The 22,630-nt window shown below is 45.3% G+C and overlaps 1 protein-coding gene and 1 long non-coding RNA gene across 4 annotated transcripts in view; both read left to right on the top strand.

The window, feature by feature from the left end:
- Positions 1 to 22,630, top strand: part of ZFHX3 (zinc finger homeobox 3) — a 435,802-nt gene that overhangs the window by 25,065 nt on the left and 388,107 nt on the right. The window lies entirely within an intron of this gene.
- LOC135279619 (uncharacterized) lies at positions 552 to 3,776 on the top strand. Its single transcript, XR_010346849.1, has 3 exons — positions 552 to 968; positions 1,646 to 1,716; positions 3,654 to 3,776. It is a non-coding gene; the product is annotated as an uncharacterized LOC135279619 (long non-coding RNA).

Here is a 22,630-nt window from a genome sequence, read left to right as displayed (position 1 = left end):
TTCTTTCTCCATAACAATGAGATAAACAGAAAGACACAAACCTTGGGCTGGAGAATTTACCCTTAAAGCTCTGCTTATCTGTTGTAATAATACCCCAAGACTTCATCTGTGTTGTGGCCTAGGGGTTCACCTTGAACCTTCCCAAGCTAAAGGACCCAGTGGAGGAAGGAGGAAAGGAGGAAAATCATACAATTTGTCAGCAATGATGATAAAATAATTAATAGACTTTGCAGGTTATTAAAGCCTTCCTTCTAAGTTCTTGATGATCACAACAAATAATCAATTAAAACCTTCTGAGATTAGCAAGCGTTATTATCCCTATTTTGTGGATTAGGTGACTGAGGTACAAAGATATTAAATCCTCAGCCCTATATCTTCCACCTACATCAGGGTTCTCCTGTCCCAAAACCTTGGACATCCATAGACGTGCCAGCACCCCACAAATGGAGGACTGGATTGTCTTGAAGGACTGGATTGGTCTCTTCCAGCCTTGGTGATTCAGTGACATCACAAGAGCAGGTCCTGGCCACTTCTGAGGATGACACATGGGAGACAGTTGTTGGGCAGCCGAGCTGTTTGGAGTCTGTTCCTTTATCCATTAGTTACCACCTTCATCAAGGTCAAGCAGGACCCATCGGGTCACTGGAGCCAGCACTGTGGAGGGGCTTTGGTCCCAGCAGTGAAAGGTTCTGGCCTTGGGAGTGTGCCTGCTCAGGAGTCTTGGGAATGGCCTGACTGGGAGGTTTCCTGAACAGAGACCACAGAACCTGCAAACAGGGGAGATTGAAATATTCCATCAGAATTAGTGATTAGTAACTGGCTTCACCTCTCTTAAATCTTGAGACCTGGTGTAACCATTAAGGAATCCAGCCCTTCCTTGGGAGTGCCTGGGAGTCCCTTCACTGAGCAGAAGGTGTGGATACCACCTTTCAGCAGGGACCTCCTGAGTTGTGGCTGTTGCTGGGAAGGTCAGAGCTTGCCTCCCATCCTACCCATTGTCAGCCCAGGGACAGCAGTTGGCAGAGGGTTGGTGGTGGTGACAGGGGATGGTGGGGACTGTGTTTGAGAGGCTTGGAGTCCAAAAGTGGGTGTCACCTCTGGCTGCAGGGTGGCTGAGGTGGCCAAGAGTTGGGTGGTGAATGTGTGTGCTGAGGTGGTAAGAGACAAATCAGCTGTGTGCCCTTGGTCCTCTCCTGCTGTCACCAGTGACAGATGTTGTGCTTTGCTCGCAGCCATCGTTGTCTGCCTCTGCATCTCTGGGGCTGGGCTGGGGGTGCCACCACCCTGCTGAAGGGCTCGGCTGAGAGCCCTGCCAGGCCCTCACCCCGAGGACCTTGTGATGCTGATGCATCCCCTGCTGTGAGCTGTGCATCCAGAGGAGACCCCCTCACCTCCTGGGCTCCCCCAAACCACAAGTGGGCCCGGCGTTCAACTGCCTGCACAGCTGCTCCAGGGACTGAACCTGCTGATTGAACTTTTCACCACACAGGGGCTTGTTCAATACGTGCTTTAGTAGCAAATCCAGGAGATTTAGGGGAAATGTGGCAACTGCTGGACTTCGGAAACATGTTGGAGATACCCAAAGGGTTTAGATTCCAAATGCAGTAGAAATGAGGGTTTGAGTGGTTTTTTTCTCTTCCAACAGATGCACTGTTTTCCATCCCTTTTGCTGTTTTCTAGCAGAAGTTCTGCCTCCTCCTATATGTGGAAATGAAGGTCTGTGCTTGCCGTGTTCCTGAAATACAGGCCATTTTCTTAGAAATCCTCAGTTTTCAAGACAAAGCACCTGTGCCCAGGTTTCCTTTCAGGCAAATGGCAAGGGAGAGCACATAGTCTGTTTTGCAGTGAAAATTAGACTATTTTTATCTTTGAAGAGCTCTCGTTTACACCTAATTTCTAGGTAAAGGAGCCACTTGTTTTTCCTTCTTTTCTGACACTGAATGAGGGATATTGCATAACTCTGTTCTGTAACGTGATCAAACCTGCAGGACCCACAACTCCTTTCATGACTCACTGTGCCGATTGCTTTGTCTGGGTTATAAATTCAAGCTGTTTCCACCAGCCTCCTTTTTTCTCTTCAATATTTTAATATTACATCTAATATTTAACAAGCATAGAAATGATGAAAATGCTATGGCATGTGTGACATAGGACAGTGAATTGGGTTGAGGATGCTAAAAGTGCTTGTTTTTTGCAGAGGTTGTTGTTGCTTTTGTGTTGGTTTGTTTTTAAACCGAACCAGAAACCACTCCAAGAACACTAAAGGAAATCTAAGATGCAAAATGCTTCACAGGTCTGGGTGCTAATAAACACAAGAACCCTGTTCTCTGTACACTTTAAAGAAAAACAAGATTAGGGTTTCTTTCACAGCTGCCTCAGTTTGGAGGCCAGAGTTTTAAAAAAAGCACCTTCTGCCTTCCAAAACCAGAAGGCAATTCCATTGGGGCAGCTCCTCCTTGTGAGCAGGGTGAGGGCCAGGAAGGGAAGCTGAGTTGAAGAAAGTGCTACTTAAAGTAGATGCTAATGATTTAAAATGTTATCCCTTCTGTGCTTTTAGAGACAAGAAAAAAAAAAAAGAAAAAAAAAAAAGAAAAAAAAAAAGAGTAATAAAGGCTTCCAGCCTGTACCTCATCTCCAGTCACTCCTGCGAAATTCCCAAGAGAGCATCCAGGCTCCCCTCTCCCCCTCTTTAAAAATGGTGGACCTGGAACCACTTACAAGAGAGGCTTAATAAGAGGCAAATGTGTTTTATATTTTGTATCTTGTTAAGTGAAAAAAGATGGATTCTCACAAGTAGTCTCCTGGTGCAGATTTGAGTGGTCTGTGCATGCAAATGTTGTGATGCTTCGGCTGCCAGCATCCCGCTCCAGTCCCCCTTGGCCACTTAAAATCCCACCCCCAGAGCGAGCTGAGATGAAATTGCTTCATTTGTACAATGGATCTGCAGATCTGGGGAGCTTGTTTCTATCTGATTTGCTGATAATTTACTCCTCATTTGATTTTTTTCCCCTTTTCTTTTCCCCCCACCTTAGAAAGGAAACTGTGTCTCAGCTCACATCTCTTCCCTAAGGAGGAAGGAATTGTTTCACCGGGCTGAGAGGATGATTGAAAGCAACTGAAAAATATTAAAAAAGACCTACACAAAGATGAAACATTTTTTAGAGGACAAGAAAACCCCTTTACATCTGAAAACTGATAGTAAAATTTTAATTTAAGCTCCTAATTGCTGAAAAATCTGCTAGAAAAATCCCCAATGCCTTTGTGAAGGTGTGTGTTGAACAGTGAGACATGTTCCCCCTCAGATAATCATTTTTATGACCTTTTGGTGCAAGACAGTGCTGTGCTCACTGTCGGCTTTCACTAGTCAGTGGTGAGGAAACGCCTTCTATTTGTCTTTGATCCAGAGATCTGGATTGCTAAACCTGATGGCCACAATTAAAGACAGTCCTGCTGCAAACCTGACCTCTGCCTGCTCTCAACTTCATGTAAACTTTTCAATATGGATGTAATTTCGTATTAAATTACCCGTGCTTTATTGCTTTTTAGCACAGTGCTGTCCTGTTGCCTTTGAAAAATCTAAAGAGTAACAAAAAAGAAAACTTGCAGTGCATCTGCTCAATTATGTAATTACAGACTTGTTTTCCTGCATTTAGGAGCCTTTTTGGATGCGCCGTGTGTTGGAAAGCTGCGATACTTGTGGTGGATTGGTTTGCTGTGTCCTTGGAGCACAGCCAGAATAAAACCTGGAGCTGCAGTTGAGGGTTTGCTGTCCTGAAGGGCTTGTGCTGACATGTGTCCTGTTTTCAGGGCAGCCCAATGGGCTGTAAGGTTTTTCTTCCAAACCCTAAACACGACATTAGCCCATCATTTTCACCCTGTGGTCATGTGAACCTGTTAGAATGAGTACAAAAACTCCTCAGCTTTAGGAGATAGTGGGAATCACATGCAGTGATTGGAAGGGACTAGGAAGCATCAACTGAGCCCCTACCACTTCGGAAAAGAAAAAAAGAGGTGGAATTTGGTGGCCAGAAGACTCGGCTCCTGTTAGGCAGCCAGCTGCTCCTGTGTTAGTGCTGGTGCCCCCAGTGAGCACCTCCCTTGGCACACAACAACTCAGGCACTAAAGTGGATAAATAACCAGATATCAAAACGTGTCACCCAAGGGAAGGAAATGTGAGACTTTAAATATAAAATTATAAGGTTAAAAATCATTCAAAATTAATCTAACAGGTGCAGTAATAAAGGAAGAGTTAAAGGTGTTTGCAGCCTTAATCTGGTTGTGGCTGTTGCCTTCTCTGGTGCTGCCTCACTTTGATCCTCTTCTCCTTTAAATGTAAATGCAGCTTTACCCAACTATTTATTTATTTATTGCTTTTTTGGGGCTAAAAAATTACTTTCACTGGAAAAAAAAAAACCACACACTGCATGGAATTCTAGCAACTACAGCCCATCAGGCAACTGGTGAGAGTAGGTTTTGCCTCTTGCTTGTTTTTCTTGTGTATTTTTCAGTAAAGCTCTGACTGAATTCTAGTGCAAAGACACTTGTCCAAGTGTCCCATCCCTATGGATGCATGTGGCTCCCCTTCCCACTGTGTGTTCCCAAGCAGTGACTGTGGTGTGGGGTCAGGGCCCAGGCTGCTGTTGTCCCATGCTGAGCCCTGGGGACAAAGAACGTAAAGCTATTTAATTGTCCCCAGAAGGATGGCTGCCTCACCCCTGGAAGTGTCCCAGGCCAGACTGGACAGGACCTGGATAGGGCCGGGGATAGTGGAAGGTGTCCCTGCTCATGGCAGGGGGTGGAATGGGATGAACTTTCAGGTCCCTTCAAACCCAAACTGTTCTGGGATTCTCTAATTATGCTGAGGAACAAGAGGTGTTTGAAAAAAGCTACACTCGCCCTTTTATCGCAGCTAAAAATGATGTAGTAAGGAAACGAAATTTTTCACCTAAATATCTGTCTTGATTGAAAATCTCGGACCTTTAACATGAAAATCAACTAATTTTTGAAAGAAGATTTTTAAAAAAAGTTTTTCTTTTTGATTAAACTGAGTTAAACAATGCTTTGTGGAAATGGACTGGACTGGGTTTATTTCCCACATGAAAAAGGGAGAATGCACTTTGTGACAAGCTTTAATCAAAAGGCAGTTAAGGGGATGTTTTCTCATGTGGATTCCATTTCCTGGGATGCTCAGCCTAGGACCTGAGCTGTCTGGGTTTTCATCCAATGCATTTGCTGTCTAGTGAAGAGGGAAACACTGGGGCATTTTAAAGAGTAAAATCTACAGCCAGCTTGGTGGGTGCAGTGTGAGCCTTCCTGGGGAGCTGCAGGGCTACAGAGATGAACGAGGTGTTTTTCATCTTGATTCCCTATAATGAGAAAGTGAATTGTATGAAGTTGTTGGGTTTTTAAAATTGTTGTCATTAACAACTACAATTCTGGATTTTAAAAATATTATTTTAGCATTACCAGAACTGTCCGCTCCATTTTTGCATCTGCATGTACTCCTCTGCTTGGCATGTTCAGTGTTATGGAGTCCCCAAGTTCGATTTGCATTTGTGGAAAGAAATTCCCCTGATTGGTTTCAAATGCATCACCTTTTAATTTCATGGAGGATGCCCAGGTACTTGTGTTATGAGATGGCCCAGAAGCTGCTGATCTACCCCCTGTAGGTTGTTCATTATCTTATCACTGTTGTTATGTCTCTTCTTATTTATTGCCTAGTTAAGATTAGGGAAAAAAAATCTTTCACTCTGTACAAGGGATTTTCTCTGTACAGGAGATTTTCCATATCCATGATCATCCCTGGCAGTTTGCTGTGAATCATCTCTAATTGGGCAATATTCTTTTGGAAGTAGGATGGTCACTACTGCACATTGCAGCTGAAAATACTCCATTTCCATGTGTTACATGTTTTATTCCTGTATTACTCGTCATCCTCCTGCACTGTTTCCTCTCTCTCCATTGTAAACCTTGGGTTTGCTGCTTTGCAGTCCTGGAAGCTTCTTGCTCAAGGACTCGGGCTGCTTCTCCTTTCTTTGTTCTGTCTCCTGGAACAGTCGGGGTGGCCGCGCCTCCCGTGTGCGCAGCAGCAGCACGCTGCAAAGTCAGAGCAGCCACTGCTCACCCACGGGCTGGGCACATCGGAGGGCAGGATTTGAGGCAATGCTCTTTCCCCACCCTGCTCCCAGTTGGAGCTGCCCCAGGGCTACGTGGCCACCAGCTCCTGTGATGGTGACAGGGGATGTTTGATGCTGGTGCCGATTTCTCCGGAGAACTTTGGAGAGCACTGGGTGGGATTGCTCCACCACTGTTCCTTTGTTTTTACTGCAGCTCTTTTTTTGTGTCTTCATGTGTGCAGATGGAAAAGGAAAGGGAAAGGAGAAGGGAAAGGCTGGGTTTTAAGACAACACGGAGATAGGTGGAAGTTAATAAATTTCCACCATGTGTGGATGGGATGGAGGTCCAGGCTCAGCCCTGCCTGTGGCTCTGCCTGCCCAATGCCCACCAGGATCCCAGCAGGCTCCCACCAGATGCTCCTGTGGTGGTGGCTCTGTTGGTGACACTGGAAAAGGCTGCTGAGGACTGGGTGTTGAAGCTGTTTCCCTGGATTGCCAAACAGGGCAATTTTGTAATGGTGCCAATTGCCTGATTTGTACTGAAATTCATTGATGTTTTGGGGTTTTGTGTTGTCACATTTGTCTTTTTTTTTTTTAAATTAATCTTTCAAATAGGTGTAAAATCCAGCATAAAAATTGCAAAGTTATGTAGTGAAAATTTTGTAACATGAAAGACAAATTTTCAGTTTTTGTCAAGAAGCAAAATTTTACTTCTTTGGTTTGTATAATTTTTGGTTTGAGCTGAGCGGTTGAGACTGAGATGTCTGTTTGATATTTAGGGGAAAGATTTGATGCTTTAATAAGGGAATCCTTTACCTCCCTCATCCATCATTCGTCATCCTCATCCATCGAAACCCCACAGTAAATTTGTTAGAGCCTTTTTCATATTCAGGGCTTGTATAAATAATGGCTGTTGTGAATAGAAAAAGGAAATGGGAATTTTCTTGTTTGTGTTCTGTGTCTGGTCATAGCCAGGGAAATGTTTAGTGGTTTTTGCTTTTAGTGTTGCCCCTTATTGTGGTCACCACTTGCCCAGACCCCCGAGTTCATGAGCCTTGCTCTAATATCTATATAATATATGTATGAAACTGCCTGTGCTCGTTACTGCGCGCTTTTATCCTGCTCCATCGTGTCTTGTTCCTCCTCTCTGCTATCTTAGGGATTATGCAGCTTCTCTGCAATATTCTGAAATTAATCAAACCAAGGCAAACCTCATGCTATATTATCCATCACTGGAGGAGAATGATTTCCACAAGCCAGGCAGCTTTACATTGTTTTGTCCAGGGGCTGCAGCAGAATTCCATTAACTGGAATACGCTGGAAATCTGATTTCTCACAAAACGCATTTGTTAAATATTCGCAAGCAGCAAATTTTTAGATTTGATGCCAAGTGTAGCCCTAAGCCCTAAGTTTCTCTTTCTCTTAGTTTAATTAGGCAGGGGACAAACACACTGTCCACTCCTTTCTGGGTGTTTTCCCCCATGGAGCAGCTGCCCGCGTGGATGCAGCCAGGCTGGAGCAGCTTTGCTCTGCACTGAGGGATGTACAAACAGAATGGCTGCTTACCCGGTCTATTTTATATTTTGTCTCTTATATAATCGAGCTCTACAGGTAATTTCTTTCACTAAATTAGTAACCATGCTGCAGATTGCAGACACTTAGTTTGATTGAAAGTAATAAAGGGAGATTATCCGCAGAGTTCGTTGAATGACGGTTCTGACTTGACCCACTGCCCAGAGAGATAAGAATTAATCTTATAAACCTCTCCACACTTCCAGGGCTCTGATCCGCCGAACAGCGGTGCGGGGGCCCGGCTGCCCCTCTTTGTTCCAGGGCAGCCCTGGCTGGGAGAGGGAGCCCGGTTCAGGGAGGGCTGGTGCGGGTCCTGGGAAGGCCATGGATGATTTCTGAGCCGTGATGCGCTTTCCTGACAGTGGTACCCAAACCTCAGAGGTGGGGCAGCTCAGCCCCCAGCCACATGCAGGAACAGAAAGATGGGAGTTGGACACTGAGAGAGGAATATGACTGTTCCCCAGACACATTTTCCTCCAGACTGGGAGAAGCTGGATGGGTCTTTAGACGTTTCCCATTGCTGCAGAGCTGCTCTCTGAGTTCAGATCGTTTCTTCACCATTTTCCTTCCTGTCCGGCCCACAGGTTTCTTTGAGTCCTACACTGCAACAGACTAATTTTTTTCCCAGATATTTTGTCTTTGTCCAAGGTATTTCCTCTTTCTAAATGGCATTTTAATGAGTGCTTCCACAATTACTGAAAATAAAGTAATTGATTTATTTTGCACAGCTTTTGCTAACACCTGTGAGATGTTAAAGTGTGGTGAACCTGATTTCTCACCTCCTCCTTGGCATTTTGGGTGCTGAGTGTTAGATTAAGTAGGGAAAGTGAGAATGCCAGGAAAGACCAGAAGTGAGCCACTCTGGGCCTTTGGGGAGTGACAGTTACTGGGGGGTGATGATGCTGGCCACAGACAGGAAGAGAGGCAGAGGAAAGGTTGTGGTGTCTGCAGGGGACAGAGAGGACCTGGCGCATCACCGTGCCCGTACACTCAGCTCCTGAGCCTGGGGAGCCGCCCTGGGGCGAGGGACATGGAGAAGTGCTGCCTGGACATGCCTTCCTTTGTGCAGCGAGGCACTGGTGCTCTGTGCTGTGCCATTGCACATCCGTGCTGTGCCATTGCACATCCGTGCTGTGCCATTGCACATCCGTGGTGTGCCGCTGCCTTGTGCCGAGGACCGGCAGGTGAGAGCAGAGCTGTGGGCAGGGTGCAGAGTTACCTGGGGGAGAGGGTCTTGGGCACCTGAGCTGCCCTGGGTTCCTTCCCTTCCTGGCAAATTATATACTCCTGCTTCCAGCTTGTGGAGAAATTATCAAAATGCTGTGTCCTTCCCTTCCTTCTTTCCTGAATTTGTCATCTCTGCTAAAATTCAAAGATTAGGAGAGCAGAAATCTGTTATTTAAGTATCTCAACTGTAGAAAAAGTAGTGTGCTTTGTATTGCCTCTGTGTTTCATGCTTTCCTAAGGGAGAGAAGGACTTCAGTCACTACTGAATGATGAGACGCCAGAAAAACTGTCTCACAAGCAAGGCAAAGTTAAACGTGACTGATGCAAGTCAGCAGCATTTTCAGCTGAAACACTAGAGCCTTCTGCCACACCAAACCCAAGACCTCACAAACAGATAACCATCACTGTAAGTTAGTGTTGTTGAGGGGTTGGCTGTTCCTTCCTTTCTTTTTTCCTGTTGCCAAATTTCCTCTCCAGCTGGATGGCCTGAAGTTGTGTGCCATTCTCCCCCCGCCCAGGCAGCCCCCCTGTCCTCACTAACCATTCTGCTGGGACAACGCAGGCGTTATTGCACCAACTTCATGTCTGCTGGTGTGACATCCCCCCACAAGCCATGTGCTGCTGAGCGACATGTGGGTGCTGGTGGCCTCACACAGATCTCTGGTGGACATTATTGCATGTCAGATCTTATGATTCCTCTGATGCAGTGCAGAGTTTTTGCTTGTATACCAAGGAAGAAGGTCCAGCTCTGCAGTTTTGGGATGCTCTCATGTGAACCCATGCAAACACTGAGCATTTCCCAGCACTCAAAATCATGAAGGAAACACTGAGTGCTTTCTCCTGTCACAGCTGGGTGCAGTGTTCCCAAATCCTTATCTCTGCCAGGCAGATAGACAAATGCAGATGTAGATGGATAACTTCCTGCCAGAAAGGGGGATCATCCCATTGCAGGAATTCAGAGATACAATGACAAAGTGAATTATTGGGTGAACTGGGAGCTGTTGTGTGACTCACATTTGGTCATTCCCTATGTGATATAGGCACCCATAGCTCCATCTTTTATCATATTTATCTTGTGGTGGGATGAACTTTTTTCACATACTCTTAAAAAAACCCCAAAAACCACATCCAAAGCACAGGTGGGTGACAAGGAGCCCTGAGCATCCGGCTGTGAGGCCAATGTCATGGCAGCACTGGAGTGGGGGTAAAGGGACATTTAGATGTCTGATGCAAATAACTGGTTTAAGTTCTGGCTTTGTCAGGACCCTCTGGGTGTTCTGCTTCAGGTTAAAAACACAGGAAAAAGGTCAAGCACCACTGAGCTGGCCTGAGAGAGTAAACATTATTTCAAACGCTGGGGTGTGCTCACTTCTACCATGAGAGCTTCTGCTCACAGCAATCCAGTAGCATTCAAGTATTTAGGTCTCCTTAAAACTGTTTCTTCCCCCACTTGTGCTAATACAGATATTAAGCCTAATAGTATCTACTTAGCATAAACAAGAAGATAAAAATGATTTCTGTGATTGAAATGTTTGTTATTTAGCATTAAGCATCTTCATACTCTCATGTGTTTTGCATTTTAATCCACTCTGTGCTTGGTTTTGGGATTGATAGATTAGTTTTAATCCCCTGTCTAATAGTGGAGGACTGGTGAGATTTATTAAACAGGCAGGGTTTGGTACTTGGATTTAAGAGGACTCACATGCAGTGTTCATGCATATTAAATTTGGGAAACCACCGGTTCAGTTTATAAAGAGCTGTGATGTCCTTTATCACTGAGTGTTTCTGTTGTGCTTCACTAGCTCAGGAAGCCTTTATATTTCTGAAATGGAATGGTTTTGATGGTTCCTTTCCACTGCATAAATCTAATATTCCAAAGATGTATCTTTGTTGTTATTGAAATTCTGTTCATTTTATGCCAAGTTTGTGTTGTCCCTCTCCTTCTTGGCTCAGGAGCACAAAAGGTTGGCCGAGGATGCCATCACACCATAGCTGGAGCTGAAATACAAGACGTGTACCAAGGGTCTGGACTGCCAGGACAAGGGGAAATGGCTTCCCACTATCAGAGGGCAGGGGTGGGTGGGATATTGGGAAGGAATCCTTCCCTGTCAGGGTGGTGGCACAGAGTGCCCAGAGCAGCTGTGGCTGCCCCATCCCTGAAAGCGTCCAAGGCCAGCTTGGAGGGGGCTTGGAGCACCCTGGGACAGCGGAAGGTGTCCCTGCCCTCTTGGGCATGGACAGGGGATGGAATGAGAAGAGCTTTAAGATCCCTTCCAACCCCGGCCATTCCAGGATTCCTTGCAGTAGGTGTTGCACAGGCTGTGCCACACTGAGGGCTCAGGACTGAACCTGCTGGGGAGGTGGTGCTTCCACGGCGTGTTCCACGGAGAGCCCAGCAGGGGCATGACTGGCACTCGAGGGTGTGCCCTGCCTGAGCAGGACAGTGCAGGACAGCGCACAGCAGATCTCTGCGGGGCAGCCGTGGTGTGTCACTGGCTCTGGGCACGGCTGGCACCGCTGCGTCCCCACCTCCCTGCCGCGTGCCCAGCGTGGGATGCCGTGGGGCGCTGTCTGCTGGACACTTCCATACTGGCCTTACTTAGGAAACAGCTCTGAAGGGCTGAGTGGTGATTAGAACAAAGCAATGGCTCCTGAGCGGGTTTTACTGGTACGCTGGGAAAAGCAGAAGCTCGACAATAGTTAAAAACCCACTGAAAACTTCAACCTGCCTAAATTACAGATTCCTGCCCTATCAGTGGAAGATGAGTTGACTTAATTTGCAGGTTTACTGGTTAATTTGCCATTAACGCTGTAATACTGGTAATGTAGTGAGAAATGGGGGAAATTTACTTTTTTGTTAATGTAATTATAGGATGGCTGTATGAAAGTTATTAACTGCAGAAGTGAAAACCGGGAAAAATTAGTTTAAATTTAATGATAAGTTAGAGAAACCACTCAAAGCTTTTTGCAAGAAGATGCTTTATTATTTTAGGCTGCTTCTTCATCTGTGATCTATTTTTGATTTACTAAATAAACATGTAAAGCAGAGATTGAAAATACAAGTGGCACTGCTGTAATCACCAGCTTAGGGATTCCTGTATTTGATTAGAACACAGATAATAAAAAAAATAATCTTTCTGGAGTTTCACTTGGTTGTTGGGAACTGATCAGTCCTGTGAACTGAAGAAGAATATCAACACTTGGGTTTAAGATCTGGTAATGGAAGATAGTTAGAAACTGTAATTGCAAATAAATTACGTGATGTGCTGGATAACTGACAATTCCACCACAGTTAGAGCAAATTTTTTGTTCTGCTTATGATATAAAAGGAAATAAAGAAGGCTAATATTATGCAATTCTTTGTTCCCAGTCCTTCCCTTTCATTTTCCCTTTCCCTAATGCAAGAAGCCAGTGACACTAAAAGGTGACAAATTTAAATACTGATGTTTTCACATTCTGGGCTTCCAGCCCTCAGAGTTCATCACCACCAGATGTTGATGCAACAAGATGGAAAATATTAGATGTTTTATTTTATGGCTAATGAGAACACCCATGCTAATATATATAATTTCAATTAAATAATCAAAATTTGACAGCTCCAGGACATATGATGATCCCTAACCAATGGTGCTGGGGAGGAAACTCCCTTGTGGCCATGGTATTTCATAATTATCAGCTGCAGGTTTCTGGCCCATTTGTGGTGGATACTGAGCAAAATTAACCATTTGAGGTATGTGAAAGCTGGAAACCACTTGGATCATCAGCTTTTTATGTCCCTCAGGAAAAACAGCCCTTTACAGTGCAAGGGTTTCCTGGGACCCTCCTTTTTGGTATGTGTAAATTCAAAAATTCTGCAGTTATGTCATCAGAAGAGTAAAACAAAAACCACTTCAATATTAATTTGCTTAACAATTTTCCCTTTGTGCAGGGAGCTTTGGCAATTTGGCACAGGCAAATCCATCTCAATGTAATGTCCTGAAAGAGAAAATGAGGCTGTTGTGTCAGAAGCTGTCCCAGCCTCTCCCCCATCGGCCCATGCTGGCCGAGCTGGTGGCACAGGTGGGATGTTGGTCACCTGAGGGGCTGGATTATGGCAGGACATGGTGCTTTGGCCCAGCACACCTGGCAGACTCCCCACAACACTCTGCTTTTTAGATGATTATCCAGGATTTCAGCAAAATGAGGAAAACCATGAGAAGTCTGTACTTTGGTCGCTGTGATCTTCTGAATGAGCTGCATTTGTGAGACTAAACTTGGCTCCTGACTAGTGGGAGGTGGCTGCTAAATCCCAGCTCCCAGGGGACTCTTTCTGCCTGGAGCTGCTGTGGCTGCCCCTGGGTCCCTGGCAGTGCCCAAGACCAGGCTGGAGGGGGCTTGGAGCAGCCTGGGCTAGTGGAAGGTGTCCCTGCCCATGGCGGGGGATGGAATGGATGAGCTCTAAGGTCCCCCCAACCCAAAACGCTCTGGGATTCTGTGACTCCACGTTCCTTGCACTTTGAAATACCTTTGGAGATGCAACTCCAAGAGCAAGTTCCTGCTTAGTACCAACACTGAGATGTTTGCCTTCCTCCCCTGTGCCCACAGAAGGTATTTTTCTCTTTGGATTATTTTCAGAAGCTCCAGCCCTGTCAGTGCAGTCCTGACCTTATGTCTTTCTCACCAGGGCTGGTTCCAGTCCCTGCACACTGGAATGGGTGTTGTTTCAGCACATAGATCTTGAATTTTAAGTAGGAAACTCCCTGTTTTCTGCTTTTGATGAGTACCAAAGTTGTGTGTGAGCTTGTGGAGGCCCCGGGGTGGGCATACACTGCCTTGGCTGCTGTGCTCTCTCTGGTTAATTTGGCTACTGCAAATCTGCCAGTGTCCTCGGCTATTTCAATTAGTTCAGCACAACATGATCACGTCATGTGAGTACATGTAAGAAAACGTCTTCTGAGCTAATTTCTGGCTTGCCTCACTGTGTGCCAGAAGTTCTTGCCAGTTGAAGAAAAAAATTTTTGTATCCTTTTATGTAAACACATCATGTTAAAAAAGGCAAACTATAAAACATTAAAAACCCTGCAGGGTATTAAAAATACCAGTCTCAATGCACGTGTTCATTCCTTTCACTTTCTTTTTAGATCACTAGTGTTGGTACAAAATGAGCTGAGCAAAGGCAAGAATTCTAATTAGGTTTAAAAAAGAAAAAATATGGCAGTTTATTTTGAGCGCATGTCTGCTTCACCAAGGCATCTCCCATTTCAGACGCAGGCAGAGTGAATCATTATTACACATTTATCATCATAAAAATGCTTATTTGGACTTTTTTTTTTAAGGAAAAGAAAAAAAATTTAAAAGGGCAAAGCGAAGAGCCATCTCGGAAGGGCAGTTATTGCTTGCCCTTGCTTGGGAAAAAGCCTTCCTCAATGGGATTACGTCCCCGCTCATAACCTATCAGCCGTCTGATCAGAAATTCATAACGCAGGCCATCCATTTCCAGCTCGGCGAGGGCTGCGTGATTGAATTTAAATAGGCAAATGCCAGACTTGAGCTTTGACATTCTCTGTGTCTCTCTCAATCTCTCTCTTTCCCCTGCCCTCCCCACCGTAGCCCCTTTCTTCCTCCCTCTCTTCCTTCCTTCTCTCTGCACGCCACCATTTCACAGGAGGCTGGAGCGTGTGCTGAGGAGTCAGCGGGAAATGGAGGATGGATGTGGGGGGAGCGGAGAGGAGGGATGCGCAGCCAGGGAGAAATATGGAGGGAACTGGACAGCAGAAAATTATAAATTGTGGCTGTCGTGCTTTCATTGGGACACTAAAACCTGTTTTCCAAGCCCCTCACCTTTTTTTCTAATTTAAAAAGAGATATTCCAGCAGACGTTTACCGGCGTGACCTCACCCAACCCGCGTGGTGGCTGCGAGCACAAAGCTCCCCAGCAATTCTCTTTTTTCTGCATCTTTCAGAGCTGATAAGGATGAAAATGAATTCAAATCTGTGCGCTCTCACTACCTGCACTCTCTTCCAAGGGGCAGAGATGGAAAAGCTGTCTGGTGGCAGGGGGTGACTGGGCAAGGGGCTGTCCTGTCCCATGTGATCTCGGTGCATGGCCTTGGGATCTGCTGGAGATCCATGGGCACCATGGCCGTGGGATGACACAGGGCACCGCTGGGGACAGGGAAAAGGACAACAGCCAGGCTGAGCTGGCGCTCTGGAGAAGGCAGAACATGTGGGACACGTCTGTGCCATGTGTGGTGCCCCGTGAGCCCTGTGTGCCCCTGCTGAGGGACATGTGCCTTGTGCTGCCCTGCCCTGCCCATGATGGACTGTGGGGTATTACAATGATATTTTTATTGCTTTCTTCCCTGCTGGGCCTTTCATCCCCTCTCCAGCACAGGGATGCGGTTTCAGCCCAAATCCTTGCTGTAAATTATGCTTCAAAACAAACATGTTAAAGTCTCATTTTGTCCTTCAAACGGCAGAAGTGCTCCAGACCCTGCATTTGTGGCCAGCACTACTTTACTGCCAAGAAAAAGGGCAGAGAAGTGCCCCAAGTGCAAGAGAGTGCTGATACTGGAATAGTTGGGTTTGACTTGATGAGGGTACTCTGAGGGCATTTTTGTTATTGTTGTTTTTTTGTTTTGTTTTGGTTTGTTTGTTTGTTTTCTTTCCACCTTAAAGCCACAGAAGTCTTGGGCTGCATGACCTCTCTAGAAATTCTAGAAATTGAGTTTTTCTTAATTACTGATTTTTCTAGTCCAAAATGAGATATTTACTGGGCTTCTGCTCAAGAGTGGCACTGAATTTGGGGTTAAAATTGTCCCAGGAGAATCAAGCCCTTCTACCCAAACATTTTGCAGAGATTAATCACAGTCGTGGTAAGAAGTGATGATCGGATTCTCATTTGAGTCGTCTTCTAACTTCACCACCAGATCTTTGTTTTCCTGCAGAAAAGTACAAGACATAGAGGGGCAAGGACCTGGTGTGACAGGATAAAGGGAATGGCTTCCCACTGCCAGAGGGCAGGACTGGGAAGGAATTCTTCCCTGTGAGGGTGGGCAGGCCCTGGCACAGCGCCCAGAGCAGCTGTGGCTGCCCCTGGATCCCTGGCAGTGTTCAAGGCCAGGCTGGACAGGGCTGGGAGCAGCCTGGGACAGTGGGAGGTGTCCCTGCCATGGCAGGAAGTGGAATGAGAAGAGCTCTAAGCTTCCAACTCAAGCCCCTCTGTGGTTCTCTGATTCTGTGATTTCTGTGTCATCTTAACCACCAAAAATGTTTTTTCTTCTTCTTCTACTACTACTACTATTATTATTGTTGTTGTTATTATTATCATCATCATCATCATCATCATCATCTTCAGGATTCTTAAACTCTTGTCCCAGGCTGTGCCTGGCACAGTCCTGCAGGCACTGGGCCATGCTCTTCATGGAGGGATCAGTTCTTTGCCCACCAGTCACTGCTCCTGGGTGGACCCCCAGAGCCTCCTGACCCTCAGCCAGCTGTGGGTGTTGGAGAACATCTGCTCTGCCCAGAGCTGACCAATAGTCTCCTTCCAGTTGCTAAAGCCTTGTTTGATTTCACCAGAGCTCAGAGCTATGAACCTCTTAAGTGCTTAATGGTTCTCTGGTAACTTTCTCAAAATCCATCCTTTGAAGTAAGAACTGTGAAGATTTCTATGTTTTCTACTTCATATTTTCCATTTTGCCATCATCACCTTGTTGTGGTTTTACATCAGAGCTATGACTTCTGTGTGTCTTTCTACAATGTAAAGCTGAATATCCCAACTTTGTAATAATTTTCCTGCTCTCTTCAGCCTCCCCCACTATTGTTCTGCTGCTGGTTCATTTTACTCATTACCTATTGCCCTTGTTTCCATTTGTCATCTGGGTTTTCTATGTTAATTGCTGACTTTATACCACTGATAAACTGAGATTCCTTTCAGCTGAAGTTGTCACCTTTCTTCATTGTCCAGTTGTCTTTTTAGACATTTAATATGTTTCTTTTGTGTTTTAGGTTGTTTCCCCCCTAAATCCTTCCTTATGATAATTTTTCAGTGCTTTTTTTAGCTTTAGGAAGTACCATGTACACATACTTTGGAACTGTGATCGGCATAAGCAGGTTAAATAAGAGGTGAAAGTTCCTGAAGCCCTGGCTTTAGACTTCCAGATGGGAATTATCTGATGCTAAGCCATGTGTCCTTTATTCTGTGTGCCTTCTGTAAAAACTCGTTCTCCTTTCTGAATAGCTTATCCTAAAATTAGGGTGGAAAAGGAGGGTATAAAACTAGCAAAGGAAAGTGTAATTTCAGATCTGAATTTAACAATGAACTGCAGAGTAGAAAAGTGTGAAGAGACCAATTTTAATTCAAATAATTATTTTTGTTAACTCAAAATCTTATTTGAGAGTCCAGCTGTTTTTGCCTCCTGCTGAGAGATTGAGCTGGTGATATCAAGTAGAGAAATGGTGACATTTGGGGTAATTCCTCCCCAGAGGCATTGCAGAGAGCAAAGCTGGTGGTGATGGTGGGATTGTAATCACAAACAGAGTTTTTGATCACCTGAGTGAGAGATGAGCTTAGCTCACCTGGCAAAATCCATAGTTCTGCTGAAAACCAACGGAGGTTTTTAATTCTTCTGAAGGAAAAACTTCTCTTAAACCTAATTAAGTTATAATTAGCTGGGGCCAGTTGAGCTCTTCTTCCTCCAAGATCACTGCCTCCAAACTGAGGTCATGGGTTTGGATGCAGAGGTCGCAGTCCGTGCTCACGGGGCCGAGGTGCGGGAGCCCCGCCGGAGCTGGCTTCCATGGAAGGGGAGCCACCGAGGGGCAGCTGGGCTGGGCTGATTCTCTTTCAATTAATGAGCACAAACGTACTCTGGGTAGGGCTGGGCCTGCACTGCCTTATTTTGGAGTACATTTTCTTTGTGTACATTTCCACGTCTTTGTATAAAAACTGCCTGTGCCATATGCCACGACTTTGGAGATTAAATCTAAACTGTGCAGCAGAACGTCTGTGCTGCGTGTATAGTTTGTGGTTTTTGTTAAAGTCACAGTGCCAACACCCCCTGTATTTACAATTCCAGGAATAATCATGGAGTTAGTAGCAATATCTATTTCATCGTGCATGAGACTTGTCAGCTGGCACTTACATGAGTAAGCTGCTGGTAAAAGGAATGGGCTTTGTGCTTTCTTGTTTAAAGATGTGGCACAACAGTTGCAGATAATATTTAATTGACTGTGTGTTCTTACAATGCCTTTCTTGATCCCTCTGGAGGAGATTTTGTTTATTCCCTATGTCATACATATCCAGTCCCTGGCAGAGTGAGGTGAGGAGCAAGCTTGAGACAGAAGCATGTAGGTTCAGTTTCATGGCTTCATACTCCAAATTTTCACCCAGATAATTTTACAATTTTTTATTTAGTTCACTTTTATTTTGTTATCTTTCAATTGGGTGCATGTCTCTCCAAAAATGTCTGTTTTAGGAACACAAAAGCCATTGAGCTTCAGGAGGAGTTGAGCTGTGAAGGCTCTGTTGATGCAGGAAGGTTACACCTCCTGTACCACTATAGTTCTACTCATGATCACTCCATCCAGAATAATTGGCTTTTTTGGCTTAGTTTAGCTTCTCTAAACCACTGACTCTTTAACTATAGTCTCTAGAATTCCATTAAACAGTAAAATTTATGAATGAGTCAGCTCTGTGTGGTTGTGCAAGGTGACTCGAAGGAATTCCATTAATGGCAGTGGTTTCTTGGTCCTAACTTTAAGAACCATTAAATGGAATAAAATAAAGATGTCCTTATTCCAAATTAAGGGCTTTGGGGAGTTACAACTGAGTATGTTTAAAGTTCAAGCCTTGGTTTTTATTAACGTAGGCCCCAACTCATTAAGGAAATCCAGTCAGAATTACTCTGCACCTCTTACAGTGCAGAGCCATATGCACACCCTTTAAGAAACGAGAACAACACAACTATCGAGATGATGTGCTGTAGAATATTTTAGATCTTAATTTTGAAAGATAGGCACACTCATTCAATTTCTTAATAGTTAAATTCCAATATTGACTATATGATTCTGAAATTCTTATGCAACAGCAACAAAAAAAATAATGCCGTTATTCTGCATCAACTGACCACTGAAGTTTCTAATTGTTTTTGATATTCAGAAACCAGATTTTTGTGCTTATGACAGCTCGGAGTTGTAGCATGATCCTTAACAAAAAAGGTAAATATTTTTAATTTTCCCCTAACAATAAAGTCTTTTAGATACTGAAGTATCTTCCCAGAATTGGCCTAAAAAGGAGCAAGTTTCATCACTGAGACAAATTCAGCATCTTCCTCCATATCAGTCTCAGCTATAGTCAGGTTTGGGGATTTAATGATTGGTAGGCTTCCTTTTGTGTCCTTTGGTGAGAATCATGGTCTTCTCCAGGACCTTCTCTATTCCATGCAGAACTTCCAGCTGCTCATTGAGGAGCCTCTTGTAAGGCAGAGGATTCTCCTGCACCAGGTGGTGCAGACACTGAAACACCCCGAGGCTTCGCTGTTCTCACCTCCTCGAGTCCCACAGCACAGTTTCCCCCTGGAACAGCCACATTTGAAAGACTGCTCTCTGCAGCTCTCACTGCTAATTCCGTTCTCTGCGGGGTTGAAATCCCAGTTGTGATCTCTGCTTTCCTGCTCTGTTTTGCACACGGATGCAGCACTGCTGGCTGTAAGTGGAGAGGAGGAAGCATTTCCCCGATCACCCCTCCTGGACTGCTGCCTGGGTGTTTTTCTGCGTAGATGGTTTTGGCAGCATTCAGATGACTGAAAACGGAGACCCTACATTTCTGTGGCTGCAGTGTAGTTCTGGATATGCCACCACATTCTTATTCTTAGCACTCTAAAAGCACTGAGACACCACAGCCCAGATCAGGGTTTCACTACACAGACACCTGAACTTGCTTAACCGACCGTGTGTGTTTATAAGGAGTGAGCCAAACACACTGGGCTGTGAGGAGCTGAAATTTCACTCCCTATCTTGTGGAGTTTTAGTTTAAATAGCTACAACAGATGAGGCCTGGGGAAAATCGCTGCCCCCGTGCTGCAGGAGCATTCAGGAGCCATCCACAGCCCAGGAGGCAGCAGGTGGCATGTCCAGGGCCTGAACCACGCCTTCACCACTGAGACCTTGGCCTTCTGTACCGGTTCTGCATTAAAACCAGAAAGAACAGAATCCCCAAACCCCTTCAGAACTTTTCAGAGGACACGTGCAGGGACTTCATGTATTTAAGTATTAGGTTTTGGGTGCCAAAAGCTTTGTGAGCTGCTTTTCAGTAAATGAGAATGATACGGCTTAGAAAATTGAGCAGATGAGTCCTGTTCTGGACAAAGCAGTTGGTTTTTTCTGCTTCCCAAAAGAATGCCTTAAAATGCACCTGTATATTTGTTATGGATATAATAAAGTTACAGGATTAGTTGCAGAATTTTCTATCATTTTGCAGCTGTTTTAGGTGGCTGTGGGTTGCTGGGATATTTGGGAGTGGAGAGGGCAGAACCAGAGTTCTGGCAGAAGGCTGAGGAAGTCCAGGGCAGCATGGGGCTGTTGGCTCAGTGCCTCCTACCCATTGTGGTCCTGCCTGTTGGGACTCTGTGGATGGGCACATCTTGGAATTAGAGATTTAGGAATGAGAACGTGCTTATTTGGGATGTACTGATAACCAGAGCAGAATTCAGTGGCAAGTGACACCCAGCACCTTCCACCTGCTCTCTGCCCAGTACAAAACCATACGGACAATGTGGTCTCACAGCCAACAATTCCAAGTGTGTTAGACACAAAGGCAGGAGAAGCAGATTTTAGATTAATAGCATATGAATGAAATGTCTTTCAGATGCAGAAGAGTAGATTTACATTAGATGCTGGAAAAAAATTCTTCCCTGTGAGGGTGGGCAGGCCCTGGCACAGGTGCCCAGAGCAGCTGTGGCTGCCCCTGGATCCCTGGCAGTGCCCAAGGCCAGGCTGGTTGTGTCTTGGAGCACCCTGGGACAGTGGGAAGTGTCCCTGCCATGGCAGAGCGTGGGGTGGATTGGCTTTAAGGCCCTTTCACCCCAGAACAATCTGTGATTCTATGATTCCATTATAATCTAGAGAATCCAAAATGGCAGGAGAATCCTTGAAGAGTTTCAGGAAGTGAGGCAGGTCAGCACCAGAGGGCCTTATAGGGGGACTGTACGCAGGAAATAATTTGGGCTGTTGTTTCTCTAAGTGTGGTTTTGATGTCCATTCAGGAGGACATTGCTGTGAGAGCTGCAGGGGATTAGAAACCCTCCAGTCCACCCTCTCCTCTCTGGCAGCCTGACTTTGCCTGCATTTCTAAGGAGAAATAGCACTTTATATGGGATCAGCTGATAGAACTGAAAAAAATGGGCATGAGCTCAGAGTCTGGCAATCAGTTCTGAAAATTGTATTTTTAAATCCAGTAGAATGTTGTCACGGTTCGAATACTCTTGTTACTTAAGCTTTACCACCTGAAGGCTGAGCACAAGAGCTGCTTAACACAGCAACTGAGTGTCCACACCTTTGATTTTACCCTAAAACATTTGGATATTCCAAATGAAATGTGGAGCATCATGCTTTTGCCGTTATTTTTACTTACAGGAGGGATAGGATTAAAAACAGGTGTATGTAAAAATGACCAAATACAGTGTAGGCAAGTTCAGCCGTGTAATAATGTGTTGATAAAAGTTACTTCACCCTTTGGGGACAGAGGAGTTGGAAATATCTGGATGTTCAGATGCCGATGGGCATCTGTTTTGGCTACTTCAGATCATTCACAAAATCAGGATGCTAGAAAGGGAATAACTGCGAGGGGGCAGCAAGGCTTCTGGTTTGTTTCTACCTCTTTGTCAGGTATCAGCTTTAATTCCTTGTTTATATTTGGTGCTTTCAAAAGCCTAGATTTTGTTTCCTTGCCTTAGCTGGCAGTTGTCCCTTGCTCTGAAACTTTTTGCTTGTGATTTGTTCCCACCCTGCTTAGTAAGTATTTCAGCCTGCCCTGCACTGATGTCACTGACTTTGGCTGGTTGTGGTGGGGAGAGGATGGTTTGGGACAGAAGCGATGGACACGTTCACACTGGGACCTGTTCAAGGTGCTGCGGGACACGCTGGTCTCCAAGAAAGAGAGCTTGGTGTCTCTGAGGGTCTCGTTTCAAACCCCACCTCTGATCCAGGAGTGTTCGGGACTGTATGTCTATGGTTTACATGTTTCAGTGTGCCCATGGCAGTTACATGTATCGCATGAAATTCCCTTCACCGATTCCCACTGTCTTCCCAGCAGCTGTTCACATTAACCTTTAGCAAGGGTGTCTCTGAACGTGCAGGAAAGCCCAGTTGCCTTGGACAGCTCAAGAATTGCTGTGGTTCTCATGTGCTCTTAAGAATTCTCTCAGATCCCTCCAGTAGCTGATTTTGTGAATCCCTGCCCATAAAACACCCACCCCTCAGCTCAGCTCCGTGGAAGCCACCCTTGGCTCGGCCAATTGCCATGAACGGCTCAATCCTGTTCTGTATTTACTTTGAGGATGTTATTTATCATTGATCCCTGTTCTCAGCAATGTCTCCCATGTGCACTCAGCTGCTTTGCTGCAGAAAATTAATAATACTTGAGTCCCAATTCTGGTAGGGGCTCTCCTGGCAGCAGAGGCTGCAGGCTCTGCCTGTGCCCTGCTGGTGCCAGAGGGGCTCTGCAGCCCCTCAG

The sequence above is a fragment of the Passer domesticus genome, chromosome 12, assembly GCF_036417665.1.
Source record: "Passer domesticus isolate bPasDom1 chromosome 12, bPasDom1.hap1, whole genome shotgun sequence".
Classification (NCBI taxonomy): domain Eukaryota; kingdom Metazoa; phylum Chordata; class Aves; order Passeriformes; family Passeridae; genus Passer; species Passer domesticus.
This window is presented reverse-complemented; position numbering and strand designations above follow the sequence as displayed.